The sequence below is a fragment of the Passer domesticus genome, chromosome Z, assembly GCF_036417665.1.
Source record: "Passer domesticus isolate bPasDom1 chromosome Z, bPasDom1.hap1, whole genome shotgun sequence".
NCBI lineage: Eukaryota > Metazoa > Chordata > Aves > Passeriformes > Passeridae > Passer > Passer domesticus.
In genome coordinates this window covers 62,533,202-62,548,325 of record NC_087512.1, presented here as the reverse complement: position 1 = coordinate 62,548,325, position 15,124 = coordinate 62,533,202, and the positions used below count along the sequence as shown (strand labels likewise).

The window sequence follows — 15,124 nt, the reverse complement described above, 5'->3', positions numbered from 1 at the left end:
GATTTAAATATGATTTTACTTTGTATGTTACATTCACGTAATAGGTAATACAGTGAACCTTACATTGAACTTTGTTAAGTTATGCTTTTGGAAATCTGTATTAAACCTTTTTTTTAAAAAAAAAAAAGACCTGTGGTGATGATTCTTTAAGCAACATAAATCTTTCATTCATGACAGATGTGGAGAAAGCTGGAAAAGTGGGGACATAATTCCTTGGGATTTTTAAAAAGGAAGCCACTCCTTAAACTAAATAATTGTTTTCTTGAGATCTCCTGACCACCTTTCACATGGGTCTTTAACAGAGATAAGGAGTCCTGACACATTTCTCATTATTTGAATTAAAGGAGTGACTGGTAGTGCTAGAAGCCAAACTGACTTGTGTTCCCTAAAACACTAAACAACAAACCCCAGACATGTAGTACAGCTTGAGCTCCTGGCCTCTCTTGCTTGATGACATACAGCATACTCTCCTTTTCCTTCCCTTTTCCAGTCTGAGATGCTGAGTATTAAATGTGAAGGTGCTCAGAGAAGAATCAAAATCCCAAGCCTATAGTATTTTTTTTAGTTGGTTCTGCCAATGAACACAGGCTTTGTTCTTGCAGCAGCTATTCATCTGCTTTTAAGATGGATGGGAATTGCAATCAGCCTTTTCCTAGTTCGCTCTCAGTGTTGTTTGAGGGATGCTGTCTTGGATCTCCCTTATGAGGAGCTAAGCACTCACACTTTTCAGGAGATGCTCAGAGGACACAGATCACATAGCAAATGACAGAGTATTTTTGTAATGAAAATAATATGTTGGAGGAGAAAATAAATTACTACTTAAACAAGGCCTTTGAGATTGTTCTTAGAGAAACACAGACATTGGAAAAGAGGAACAATAAGAACATATTTTCAAAAATCAAAATCTCATGGAAAAAGATCTTTGTGGTTGAGGGGATGGAATCCAGACTCCAGTTTCACCAGCTGTAATTAAAACCATAAACTTCTGTTGTGATCTTATTTAAAAAAATATCCAGAAATCCTTATGGAAGTCATTATTCAACCTCTTGGTGCACCACTGAAAGAGAGAAGAACACTCCAGTGTCACAAGTTTCTCCACTTGGGAAAACTCCTTTACCTTCCGTGAGTTCAACTAATTTTACTAATTAGTAGGGTTATGTTGTTGTCTCAGATGTGAGCTCATTACCTGGTGTACAGCACCAATTCACACACTGAGGTGAGGTGTTTCTATCTTTTATTCTAAATTTCATTCTAAGTAGGGAGCTTCGTGTTAACCCATGAAATGCTGGCTCACAGATCATTAAAACGACACTATTCATACATTTTAACAATGTATAAATCAGTATTCATTGGTTACAATTGCATAATTTTTCATTTTTTAATACTCAAACCCCTATTTATTAGTTACATCTCTCATTTCCTATGCTTCTTAGTCTGCAGGTGCAGTTGTTCCCTTCACTTGAGTCTGGGGTCTGTTTTGAATAGGTGGACACTGAGTCAGTGGGTATGATGGCTCACTGCTGGAATTATCTTTCCCCCAGTTTCTGCTCAGTTCTGCTGACTTTACCCAGGTGGCTCTCATCCACTCACCCCATTCACCTTGGGATTGCCATTAATGTCCCTTAAAACAAAGATTAGCCAAGCATAAAACACTCACAGTGCAATTGCTTCATCATAACTGTCGAGCTATAACTACTGATTAACAATAGCTTGGTTCAGGTGCTTAAATCTTGCTGGGCTTGATATCAAGGTCTTAAGGGGACATAACTGGCAGCTTTGGGAAGCATCAGTGCTGTCTTGGCCTCTGCTTTTTAGTTTTATCAGCATGGATACACTGGCAGGATGATAGCCGCAGCACTACAATGGGCTGATGGGTCAAGCAGACGGAGAAGCTTTGCCTGGCCCAGCACCTGCAGTGTGCTGCTGTAGGGATCTGCTCCGTGCATCACTCTGACACTGTGCAACGTGGCTGTGTGGGCTTTACAATGCATTCAGGGAGCTGAGGAGTGCTGTCTCCGCTCCCCCAAACTGTGCTTCAGCACATCAGGGTCCTGGGTCTGCATCAGCCCATCTGCCATCCCCACCCAAGGTGTACCTTCCCATCCTACTGCAGTGACTTGCAGCATGAAGGCATCAAATATATAGACAGTTCAAACCATGAGTAACTGCAGAGATTTCCCAGCATTTATAAAAGGATGCCTATGTGTAACCAATAAGGACCTACCCTTTGAACTTTCCATCTGTGCAGGTACGAGATGTGTTATGAAAAGGGTACCTTTCAGACCATTATAACTTCAATAATGTCTTCTTTAGCCTTCTCTTTTTTGAAAATACACAGGCAGACATTGTGTCAGGAAAGAGAGAGACCAAGACCAAAAGGTCCAGTGAAAGGGGTTTTCTTTTCTTGACTTTCTGTCCATGAAAGAGTTCATTGTTCCACCTCCACAGTTCATTGCTGCTGGTAAAGAAAGGAGCAAATTACTGAGTGCCAGCAGAGGAAAATAATGGTATTGAACTGAGATGAACAGGGGGTTTCATCATGACAAGAACAAGACAGATAAGAAATCAGTTGATTTGTGTCCATGGCTGATGTTATATTTTAATGTTCCAGTAGTGGCTTGCTGTCTGATGCCTTTTGGAACTGTTTTTACTTTGATTTAATAGAGAATTAAAGCTTTAAAACACATTCAGGAAGCCCCTAGGGAGAAGAGCTGCTTGTCAGCTGTGATTACATTTAATTAGTAAAAGAGTGAAGTTTTGAAATGCAATTTTTTCCCTTAATCTTAACTCACCAAGCTCTATAGAGTCTCTTTGGAGTTCCATATTCCCTTTTGGTCCTCTGGGTTCTGAGTTACGCTATACTACCATGTTTCTGGTATTAAAATTTGTAGCAATCCTTGTTGACACAGATATAGAGATCTGCCTTGGGTAGTGTATTCCTCTAGTTTAACATCATTGCCAGCAGCTATTTTGCTGGGCTCTTTTGTGCTTGGCTGTGCTATCAAAAAGTGTGAATGATGAGGACCAGAAAATTTACATTCAAAATGCACCAGAGCTTTCCTGGAACACTGTGGCTGAACATTACACAGTATTTGCAAACATGTGTGATAACCTATGTGAGTACAATGGAGGGAAGAGGCTTGTTTTTGGAAGAGTTACACATGGAGGACAACCAGCAAAATAGCAGACCAAGCAGATGAAACCTGGGAATCACTGAAGAAGGGAAATTGGTATATTCAGGGAGCTGGAAAGGTATTACAGAAGCAGATCTTCTGGTTAATTGAACTAACAAAACATGCTTTCATGCTGCTCTTCTACTTCTTCCCCTTTGGTGTCTGTACATTAACCTGAAGTTACATCAGTGGCAGGCCCTGAGAACCCTGTGCACAAACAGCTGTCCATAAGAATCTGTGACTCAGAAACTCAAATATCACTGCCTCAAAAGGAAGAAAAATTCAGGGCTGTGTACAGACAGTCTTCATGGAGCTGGGCACTGGGAAGTGTCCAGCAAATTTAGGGGCTGGAGAGGAATTTCCTGCCACTCTGCAAAGGATCTGTAGAAGGGCTGGTACTGCTGGGCAGAGAATTTCCTTTTGACAGGCATGAATTATTCTGCCTCCTCCCAGAGGCATGCCTTGAAGTGTCCTAACCATTCAGCTAGTGATTTCTTTTGTAGTGAAACAGTGACCCATGGACACTGAGTTGCTTTGATTCTTCTGGAGGTGAAGGTGGGTGCTTTATTAACTCCTTCAGCTTCTGGAGTTCCTAAGGGCGTTCCAAGAGGTAAGAAACCTTGAATCCAAAAATTCAGATTTTCAAACAAGATCTTTCTGATACTACAGAACCCACACTGTTTGCACAGCATGTAAGCAGTTGCAGTTTAAGAAAGAGCTATTGTTTGTGCAAACGTAATTTAATTTTCTCGTTTTGCCCATTAAACCCAATGCTACTGCCCAGAAACAGCTGGAAAATACCATTTTACAAAAGATGAGGAGAAATCCCATGGACAGTAGTCTCTCTTTGAGCCAATAGGCTAAAATGTTTAAATAAAATGATGGCATGTAACTTCAATAAGGCACACTGAAGGTGAAGCAAAAGTTCTCAGGAGACCTTAGCTAGTGGTTCACACCACATGAACTAGGACACCTGACCCAATATGCTAGTCAAGGTCTCTTTTACCAAATGGATGTCTTCATGTCTGTGTGAGATGTCCATGACACTATATTCCCAGCAATTCTCCTTTGGAAAGTGTCTCCTACTTGGGCACTGAGACTTGCCTGGAAAATTGATGTCTTTCTCTTTCTGCAATGCATCCTGGACTGGTTCAGACAATAGTGGAGCCAATGCTTCAGAGCTGGATTGGGGTTGATAAGACACATCAAGGATCACTTTTTCCTAAAACATGCTCTGTGGTTCCCCTGCATCTGTTTTGGTGACTATTAGTTCCTGATGTAATCAACTCTTCATCAGCTGTCTTAGATGGAAGAAGAAGAAGATTCAGAAGGCAGAAAAATACACAGTATCATCCATAGAGTTTGTCAGCAGCCGTGTTGAGGACTTCTGGGGGGAAAACAGTGGCAATAACTGTAATTTCAAGAGATGTGCTCACCTTTGTCATAAGAGTTCTGCTTGCCAGGCTATCAGCATTGTATTAATTAGCTCCTGCAGGCACCAGTTGAACATCGTGTGCTTCAAGGTGCTCTAAGTGCTTGCAGGAGCTCTCCTGTGTATATTTCTCTGTCACTGAAACTCACAGATCTTTGTGTTCTGCAGCCATGCATTGCTCTCTTCTCCCTGATGATGTCTCTTTACTGTTCCCAGAACCATAATGTGCTAAATGAAGCTGTTCTGTGTTATCCTTGCTGAACCAGAGTTCTCTTGTCTTGGTCTCATGCTTGTTCTCTTCCTTGTGAAGCTGCAGAGGACACAGAGGGACCCGTGACTTCCCATGTATCCCCAATCTGCTCACCAGCATGGCAGGATGAAAATCGGAAAGCTCTTGTAAGCTCTGCTCAACAAGAACAAAAACATCTCTCAATCACCAGCTCTGTGTTCAACACAAATCCAAAACAGCCCTGTGCCAGCCACTGTGAGGAGAATTAGCTCTATCCCAACCAAAACCAGTGCAGGCCCTTAAAGGTGCTGCCACAGCTGCTGATTAGCACAATGCCTGGCTTGCAGCCAGCTTGCAGTGACCCTGGTACACATACCATGAGTGTAGTGTGTCTGCCTGACTATCAGACAAGTGTGGGTTGCCTTTCTATGGTTGTGGCTGTCCACTGACACTGGCTGTTTGTAAGAGTCAGATATGAGATAGCAGGAGAACATCCCAGGATTTTTTTTGTGCAATTTTAAGGTGGGGCATAGCATTTTTTAGTTGCTCTATGGCCTGTGTCCAAAGACTAGGAAAGTGCCACTGGGAATGAAGGTCAGCACGATTACAAGCAAGTGAAACCATCAGAGGAAACTGGCTTTGTCTGAAAGCAGCAACTCACTGTAAAGCAAGAGCTGTTGGAGTGCTGCCACTGTGCCTACTCAGCTGGTATACTTACCATGAAGTACATAATCTTGATGTAACTCAAAGAAAGCAGAAAAGTTCTAAGTAATTTTCTGTGCTCAACTGGCTTGTGTTGGTGTCACTGAAATAAATGGAATTATATAAGTGAGATGTGCATATTCATTACAATGCTCTAAACTACTTTTTAGAGAATTTGTTTTCTTATTTGATATGATCCCCAAACTAGAATAATTCTGACTATGACATTAGAATTTAGCTTATCTTTAGAAAATATATTATATAGGCATGTTATATAGCAGTCTGGATGTAGTATTGCCTTTTTGCACCAAAGCTCCACTTATGAGCTGGTGGCAAAGTCCTTTAACATTACAAAAATACCTCAGGAAAAAAAAAATAGTTACTGATCCTAGACTCATTATAAGTTGTGTTAGCATCTCAGTTCTTCCAAGTTATGGCCTAACTACAAAAAAGCAAGTTTTGTACATTGTCATAAAATGCCACAGGCCAGTTAGAGCCATGTCAGGGTATGGAGTTTGAGCTGCCAGGCTGGCTGATCTCCACTGCTGTACTCAGAGATGCTGCTAGGTCAGCAGACTGCCAATTTCCTGAATACTAATTCAGAAAGTCTGTAGGCAATTGGCTGGAAAATGCAGGATATTTATCTCATGTTTCCTTATTACTTCACAAGTGTCACAATTCTTTTTCTTCATCAGTGGTGGTGGGCTGACCCTGGCTAGCTGCCAGGCACCCACCAAAGCGGCTCTCTCACTCCCCTCTGCAGGTGGACAGGGGAGAGATAATGTAACAAAGTTATATTCATCGGGTGAGACAAGGACTTGGACAGATCAGTCACCAAATACCATAACAGGCAAAACAGGCTAGATTTAGAGATATTAATTGAATTTATTGCTAACAAAATCAGAGCAAGATAATGAGAAGTAAAAAAGACCTTAAAAACACTTTCCCCTCATGCCTCCCTCCTTCCCAGCTCTACCTCTCCCCCAGCAATGCAGGGAGACAGGGAATGGGGTTATGCTCAGTTCATCAAATGGTGTTTCTCTTGCTGCTCAGGGGGAGGAGTCCTTCCCCAGCTCACCATGGCATCCCCCTCACAGGAGGCCGTTCTCCATGAACTTCTCTGATGTGAGTCTGTCCCACAGGCAGCAGTCCCCCTCAAACTGCGGCAGGGTGGGTCACTCTTCCATGGGGTACAGTCCTTCAAGGGCAAGCTGCTCCAGCGTGCACTCCTCTCTCCATGGGCCTTTTCTCAGACATCCCCCCTGCTCTGGTGTGGGGCTCCTCTGGTGTCTGGAGCCCCTTTTCCCCCTCCTTCCCCACTGACCCTGGTGTCTGCAGGGCTTTTCCCATCACATGTTCTCACCCCACTCTTCTGTGGCTGTGATTACAACTGTGCAATAACTTTTTTTGTTGTTTGTAATTTCTAATCTGCCCGGCCTTGGCCAGCAGCATGTTGGCCCTTGGAGGCACTTGGCATTGGCTCTGCTGGACACAGGGGAAGCTTCTGGAAGCTTCTCACAGAAGCCACCTTGGTGGCTTTTGTAGGCACCCTGCTACAAAAGCTTAGCCATGCAAATCCGATACAAGTAGTTGAGTGAGGGAAATATTAATTTAAGGACATGAAAGTAAAACCAGACTGCCACTCTGGGCACTGATAGAGACAATGCTGAGATTACAGTAACAATGGGGAGCAAACTCCTTTCTTCTCTTCACAATTTTCTCATCTTCATTTCATTGTCCAGCTTTCTTTGTAATGAAACCCAAAATTTAGTGAAGAACAGCTGTATTTACTCTCTTGGACTATGTGAGATCAAATTACTTTTTGTCTTACAGTTAGCTGCTGCTTATTTATTTGCTGAACATTACGTAAGGCCACAATTTCAATACTCTCCCCAACTGCATGAAAGAAGACTGTGTGTCTGCATGTGTGTGTTCAAACTGTCTTTTCTCTGTGTGTGGTGAGTGGATGCCAAATACATTGTCCTCATTACCAAAATACAATTGAATAAAAATAATGCAATATGCAATAATCTGCTTTTCATGTGCATGAAGTGTGCAGGCAGACCAATTTGGTGCAGCCTAGAAGCCCAAGCTTTAAAGATTTGCCCTGCAGTGTCTTGACACAAAGCTTTCTGTAAACTAGATTGCAGGCTGATGCCTTGTTATTTATTGGTGCAAAATATAAAGACACCAAGTATCTTTCTTGTGTAACTCCCTGGGTAAGAGGAAGCAGGTGTAACTGCTATGATCTTGCAGTAATGAGTATCTCCATTACGGGAATGGAGAGAAATACAGCAACTAGAAACTTGCAATATCTGGCTCATAATCAACCTTGGCCCTGTATCTGAAAATGATTGTTCATTTTTAAAAATCAGAACAATTTTCAAAGTTCAGGGCTTTTTTACTGGCCTTCCTTGAACTGACAACATGAGAAAATAAAACCCTGGGCAATTTTTGTCCCCCAAGGCTACTCTCTGTTTCCTCAGGAACACACAACTTTCTTGGACTCTTAAAATAAATGTTGTAAATATAAACAATTAAATGTGGAGCCTAACTTACCATATCAGCACTTTTTAACTCATGCTAACAGCTGAACATTTTTAATAGCTGTCAGTGCAATTCTTCTGTGACCCTTACCAGTACTCACAGTCCCTTAGGGATCTGTATTTTAAAAGAAAAGCAGTACTTAACATTTGGAAAAGTGACAACTCTCTGTATAGCCATAAAATTACAGGCAGTTTTGCACAAGTGTCTGTTGAAAGGCAGCAGAGCATCCCGCCTCTTCCATGCAAAACTGAATAAAAAATTTCTGCCCGTGCTTCTTCCCTGCTTTTAAACTAGAACACCATGTGGTTTTCTCTCTCTTGAGGAAAATCTATGTTAAGGAGGTGTGCACACCAAGTTTGGTGTCTGATGGCTTGGAAACTATTTATACTTACATTCAGAACATGTTGGAGTCCACTGAGGGGTGTGCATTGTGCATACTTTAGTATACATGAAAGGAACAAAATAGAAATTTATTTGGCATATGTCTAGATGTCATTTACTGTGGTTGAGCAAAGTAAACATAAAAGGTGTCAGACTACATTTCTGACAAGCATTTTTTAGAAAATGTGCAGCAAAAGTGTGTTAATATCAAAGTTCAGAAGAAATCAAGCCCATTTTGCAGGCTGGCTTTTATCTTAAACAAAGTGAACAGGAAAATGTTTGAATCTCATGAAGTTTTCCCTATCAATATTTAAGTGGAAAAGTTACAGTGTCTAATACATACCTTTCTCTCTCTTAAGAAAGAGAGTATGTGTGCAATATGTTTTATATTATCTATAATTCAACATAGCAGTTGAAAAATTGGCAGTAATACAGTTATGTTTTAAGATATCTTGACTATTAAAATAATTTATCCCTAGGTCCTTGAATTTCCTTTCTGAAAAATTTTAAAACTTTGGGTTGTTGGCCATTCAAAAGAGTAAAAACTGGAAGATTCTTCATAAAACTGCTGCTGCTCAGTACTAGTGATGACTGCTTTAGTGACAGAGCTCTGGTGGCAATTAGAGATAAGATATAACACTTCAGAGAAAGAAAGTAATCGGAAGAAACCAATTTGAGACAGCTACAAACTAGAAAATATAGTTCGGTTGGTCAGAGCATGGTGCTAATAATGCCAGGGTTGTGGGTTTGATGCCTGTACAGGCCATTCACTGAAGAGTTGGACATTGTGATCCTTGTGAGTCCCTTCCAACTCAGAATATTCTGTGATTCTGTAATATAGTGTTCTTGAGATTCACAGCAAAAATACTGTCTTGCTTTCATATGTACAGTGAATTTGTTAATAGAGGGTAGCTTAAGACTGGACAGAGAAAATGGCTTCTCTATCTTCTATTTTTCTGATCTGTGAAACGATGCCATGTGCTGTTAAGCTATTAAAATAAGCTTTGCATGCTCACCTTCAATTTCCATTTCTACATTCAGTAATAGCAAAATGTGGGGCATTACTCTGGCTCAGACTGCTGCCTGGGACTAATGGGTGTAGTGTGACCTGACACAGTCAGAAAATGACCAGTCCTGATTCTGAGCCTCCCCCCAAGGCCACCATGCAATTTAGAAGGTACTATTGAACAGTAAAATCTTCCTACCTTCTTTTTTGTCAGGTAAGAGCAACTTTTTTCATGAAGAAAGAGATGGAGGCAACCGAAGATTTCAGTTAAATCAAGTGCTGAATCACCTCAGGGCAAATGTTGAGCCATACAAGTGCTTCATATTTCTATGGCATTGTCATCTTTGTAGTTGGAGGAAAGAGGTTCAGGAAGGAAGGGAATCTAGAGTCTAGTTCTTGACACTGGGCTTCAGCATATTGAGCAACTGGAATGGTCTAAGTGGAATATTTTTTTCAGGATATGCAATTTCATTTTGAACCACCAGTATAGATTGTAAGAGAAAATACATTATACAGGAAGTTACCTGTGTTCTTGAAACATATGCATTTGCATCCAATTGCAACATATGCAATTACTGATGGAAGAAACTGCATTTTAAGAATGCAGAAGACTGGTCCAGTTACACAAATCATTCCATTTTAATTTCATCTTTCATCTGATTTCATCTTTCATTTTCATTTCATCTTTCAGTAGAAAGGCTTAAACAGCAAGAGAAAACCTCAAATTTTGGCTTATTGGGTGTTTGTAAATACATTCTTCTTACCATTTCATAAACAGACTGCATGAGATATAGCAACATTCAAGAAAGCTTATTAATGGTTCAGTCATGCCTCCACTAGCAGAAGTCTGTTGCTGCACTTTTGTATAATTCTGATTTCTTTTTAATAGCTGCTCACCAACAGTCATTTGGTTGTATACAGAGGTGCTCAGAAAAATTTTGAGTATGCTAAAAAATGCTGCCTTTGCAAATCTGCTTCTTTGCGTTTGGCAGGAATGATGTGGCAAAAGTGAAAATAAATGGAAAGAGACTTAAAAGTATACCAAGGACAGGCCAAGGTGATAATGCCATGAAATTAAGCAAAAGCTGCACTTTAAAAAAGGTTTTCTAACTGGGGAAGGGTCAGGCTTGTGCATTGGCAAAGAATTGGTGGAAGTCTGTATGCCTCTTCCATAAAAGGAGTTGAAGGTAGTGCTGAATACAAGTGAGGGAATAAGAGTGGCCTGGTAGTACAAGGATGGATGCATTAATAGATCCTTTCTATTAACTGCTGTCATTCTGCCTGTCATTCACTCTATCAGTCAGCACGTGGCATATGGAGAGAAAATGTGGGGCAGCCAAACTGGTTTTACAGATGAGATTGTTTTAATAGTTATTTCACACATGCCAAGAACCACTTGAGTGGAGTCCTTAACCCATCAAACACGAGCACAGACTGCAGGGCCTCATTGACACTAAGGGAAAAAGAAATCCACTTTTTGAGAACTCACTGTTTTCCTTCCTGAGGGATGGTTCTGCTCTTTGCAGGCAAAATTGTTGTGCCAGCCCTGTAGTGTTGACTTCTTGCATTTAAAAATAAAAAGACCTCTAATTAACAGCACAACTGTAATATACTTTGGCTTCCTTTAATTTTTGTTCTAGCTTTAAACTCTTTGTGTTTACACTATTATTATTTTTCTTCCTCAGGAAAAAAAAGCTATTCTTTTTTGGAAAATCAGGGATCCCTGTAATAAGTGCATACACTTATAAATCTCCATCATTATATCAGACATGACTGTGAGTTCTGCAGTTCACTTACCTGCATGAACAACCATTTTACTTATGGGTAAAACAAGACCCCTGGTCTAGGCTTCTGCACGATTTAGGAATGCAGAATAGAATTGTAATTTTGAACATGGACCATTTCAGTCCATATTATTTTAACCTGTGCTGATGGGAAGGAACGGCATTATTCTGGATGCCCAGAGCCCACCAGGGGATTGGGAAGAAAGAATTAAGTCACAGTACGGCAGGAGGGTCTGCAGGATTGTGCAGAGTTAGTTGGCACTTGTACATCTGCATCTTCAAAACAGAGAAGCCATTGTCACCCCACACTAATCTGCATGACATCTCGTGGGATCAGGAGTCTAATCACAGCTGCCTGATGAGGTACCTGTGAGGGTGAGCTGGGCATGCAGTCCCATTGGCGGGGAGGGACACTGTGCAACATGGCTCGGGTCCTATCTGCCTGGGTGGCTAAGTTGCAGGTCAGCCCACTATTAACAGCTTTCTTGTTGGCCTACTGCCACAGATGCTGCCAGACAGGTGGTGTTGTACTATTTGAGGCAAAAGACAGCAGAGATAAGTGTGCTACAATAATTTGTTTTCTCCTGTGCAATGTCATTCACTCATGTCCAGAAATTCTGGTCTGTTAATGCTCAGAAAATGTGCATGTTTGAGCAGTGTTTTCCTTCTCAGCAGATCCAAGGGTCCTCAGCTGCAAAATAACCTGGCAATGACAAGGTGTTTAAATGGACAAATAGCAGGCAAGAAAGTTAGCAAAGCAATCAGTGTCACCAAGGAGGTGATGATTCAAGTTCCACCCTTCTATCAAGTTGCCACCTTTTCAGGTTTTGCAATAAACTCTACTCTTAGTCTTCTGTAAGCTCCAATGTTCATATGTTATTTGTTAGTGTCAAAGCAAATACATGTGCCAAAATATTCCAATTGTCTGAGCTGAACTGATCTGGATGTTCAGAATTTAAAATTATGGTCTTGTCATTAAATTGATTTGGATAAAGATGCAAATAATTGCATGATGAAACTTAACATGAGAAAAAGCACAAAAATTCTCATTAAATTACCAGCTGAGATCCATATTATTTCCTTTTCTATAAGAAAAAGAGTTTTTTTCCTCCCCCTTCTATCCTTCTTCTGTAGAAGGCGGTCCTTCTGCATTTTGCAGTCCTGGATATGTGCTACCCGTAAGTGGAGTGGAAAGCTAGGTCTTTAAACACAGCTCTGCTTGACAAAGATAGAAGGCAAATTGAGGCTGATAATTCATTAATAATTTATTTCTCACTCAGCAGATATTTTTAACACAAACTGTGAGAACACTGGAGAATATAGATCAACCTAAAAAATGAGTTGTCCCATTAAGGTTAGTGGGATGATTTGCAGGATAAAGTATACTCATGGTACTACACGCTGTACTCTGTGGCACAGGGTTTGCAGCTGTGCAGTCTGAAGTCCTGCTCTGAACAGGTACTGGTTAGAGTGCAGAAAAAGACAGTATCTCCCCATGCTACTACAGCTCTATCATTTTGGTTTGAAAATTGAACAGAGGGATTTTGGATATTTTTAAAATTTTCTTTTTCCTGACCTTGACTGGGCCTTATGCTTTTGAAAAATCAAAACATTAGGCCAGAAAGCAATTTTTTTATCATTTTTTCTACAGTAAAAATAATTGTAAGATTTGAAACATAGCCTATTCACTAATTTCTTTCCAATTTTAAATTTTGAATACTTCTTTGGAATGCACCCACAACAAAAATTTGGGTATTCACAGGTCATTTCCAACCAGTGTAAGTAGTCTGTTATAAATATTTCAGAAGCCTGTTCAAACCCAAAGCTTTTCTATTGAAAGTCAGAGCAAGGTTGAACTACTTTAAACAAACTTATTAACAATCAACAGAACTTGCTGCTTGGTAAGAGCTATTTGCCATCTTCTGCTATTTGTTGGGCTAACAATTCTCCTATATAAGTAGGTGCAATAAGAGTGATTGAACAAGACTGCAGCCTGATCATGTGTGCAGGTGGTCTGAGAACTGGAGGCCCAAAGGCGCTGGTCAGCTATTTCCTGGGATGTAGCTTTGGAGCCAGAACACCTCTGCTTCTCACCATGACTTGCCTCAGCCAAGTACAAGTCATCAGCAGAAGGCAAGAAAATTCTTTTACTGAAATCTGACTCCAACAACTCGCAGAATTCAGGAACTGTTTGGTCTGACAGTGGTATCTTTGATTCCTCAGCCTCTTGGTTTGCAGGTGTAAATTTGAGAGTCTCACAACTTTTAGACTGCTAATTCATCTGTAGATGCCAACATCTTAAAGAATCTGACTCTTTGTCACACATAATTCTGTCAGGAAGCAGAATGTTGACTGATGCTGGCACTCTGTGAAGATTCTTGGGGCTGCTGCCTTCATTCAGTGCAGAATTCCCCTAAACAGAATGTTTCAGTTGTTTTGAAGCAATATTGTAAAGTGTGGCTATTTTCCTTGCAACAGATAATATAAAACCATAATAACCAGTTTATGTGGTTCCACGAACTGTTAGTGGAAGTCAAATGGAAAGCATTTTTAAAATTTTGAGTGTAATGTATCCAGCTGTAGTTCCTGACTGATAGCGGTGCCAGGAAAGAAATTTTTTTCTGACCTATCATCAGGGTGTGACTGGGGGGACCAGTGGCATGCTGCATGTAGGGCTTAGGTTTGACTTAGTAACTGCAGAAGAAGATGACACAGTTATACAGTGAACAAGTGTGAATGCAGATGTATGACATCCCTTGACCTTTATGGGATAAACACCACAAAGTACAAGTGGAGGAGCAATTGTGGGCTCACAGAGCTGTCAAAGCCATTCATTCTGCAAGCTTTGCACAGAAAGCACTAAGGAGAAACTCAGAACTCTTCTGAGTGTAATGCTGGGCTACAAATAGCTGAATTATAGACACGATTTTTAGTTTATGCTCTAGTTTCTTAGGATGGTGAAGCTACTGTAACACAAGGGAACAGGAAGTTATTAAAAAACTCAAGAAAATTCATTCACAAAGCAGCAATATTTGAACCACCATTAACCTGAATGACAATATTTTATACTTAATTCATAAGGCTATTCCATCAGGAGAGGTTTGGATATCAGGAAAAGGATTTTCGCCCAGAGGGTGACTGGGCACTAGCACAGGCTCCCTAGGGAAATGATCTCAGCACCATGCCTGTGTGAGTTCCAGAAGTATTTGGGCAATGGTCTCAGGCACATGGTGTGACTCTTGGGATGTCCTGGGCAGGACCAGGAGTTGGACTTTGGTGTTCCTGATGGGTGCCTTCCAGCACAGGATAGTCTGTGATTCTGTGACTTAATTGGCACACACAATTGACAGCAGTACTTTCAGTTCGTCTGCAAGCAAAGATGAGTAATCAGAATTGCAGATCTGACACATTCATAACAGTGTAAGTTTCATCCAATGCACACAACACACATGCACACAATGTTATGTTGACCTAGTTGATAATTACTCAAAACTTGTTTATGTCTTGTTGTGTTCATCCTGAAACAGCTCATTGAATAATCCTACACTACAAATATTAACCTATTATTTCTCCAATATAATCTCTTGAAATAACAATAACTAAGTTGCAGTCTTGTCATGAATGTTAATATGCAATTGATGTTGAAGAACCAGTTTACTGTCTGAAACATCTCTTTCTTTATAGTTTTTTTACAACTTTTGCTGTACTAAACTCCTACAAGTTGATATTTGGATATATTCAAATAAGATTACATATGAACAGCACAATGTCAGTTTGGTATTTTTTCTGGAAAAATAAGTTATTTTTATTTGTAGATAATGACAATTAAACTTACACACTTAATATGTGATGGTTACAGCAAGAAATTTG

General features: G+C 40.4%; 1 long non-coding RNA gene across 1 annotated transcript; it reads right to left on the bottom strand.

Annotated features, from left to right (window-relative positions):
* Window positions 1-2,932: 2,932 nt before the first annotated feature.
* Window positions 2,933-7,032, bottom strand: LOC135290144 (uncharacterized). Its single transcript, XR_010352849.1, has 3 exons — window positions 6,615-7,032; window positions 5,553-5,639; window positions 2,933-5,008 (listed from the first exon to the last, which is right to left on the bottom strand). It is a non-coding gene; the product is annotated as an uncharacterized LOC135290144 (long non-coding RNA).
* Between the last annotated feature and the right edge of the window lie 8,092 nt (window positions 7,033-15,124).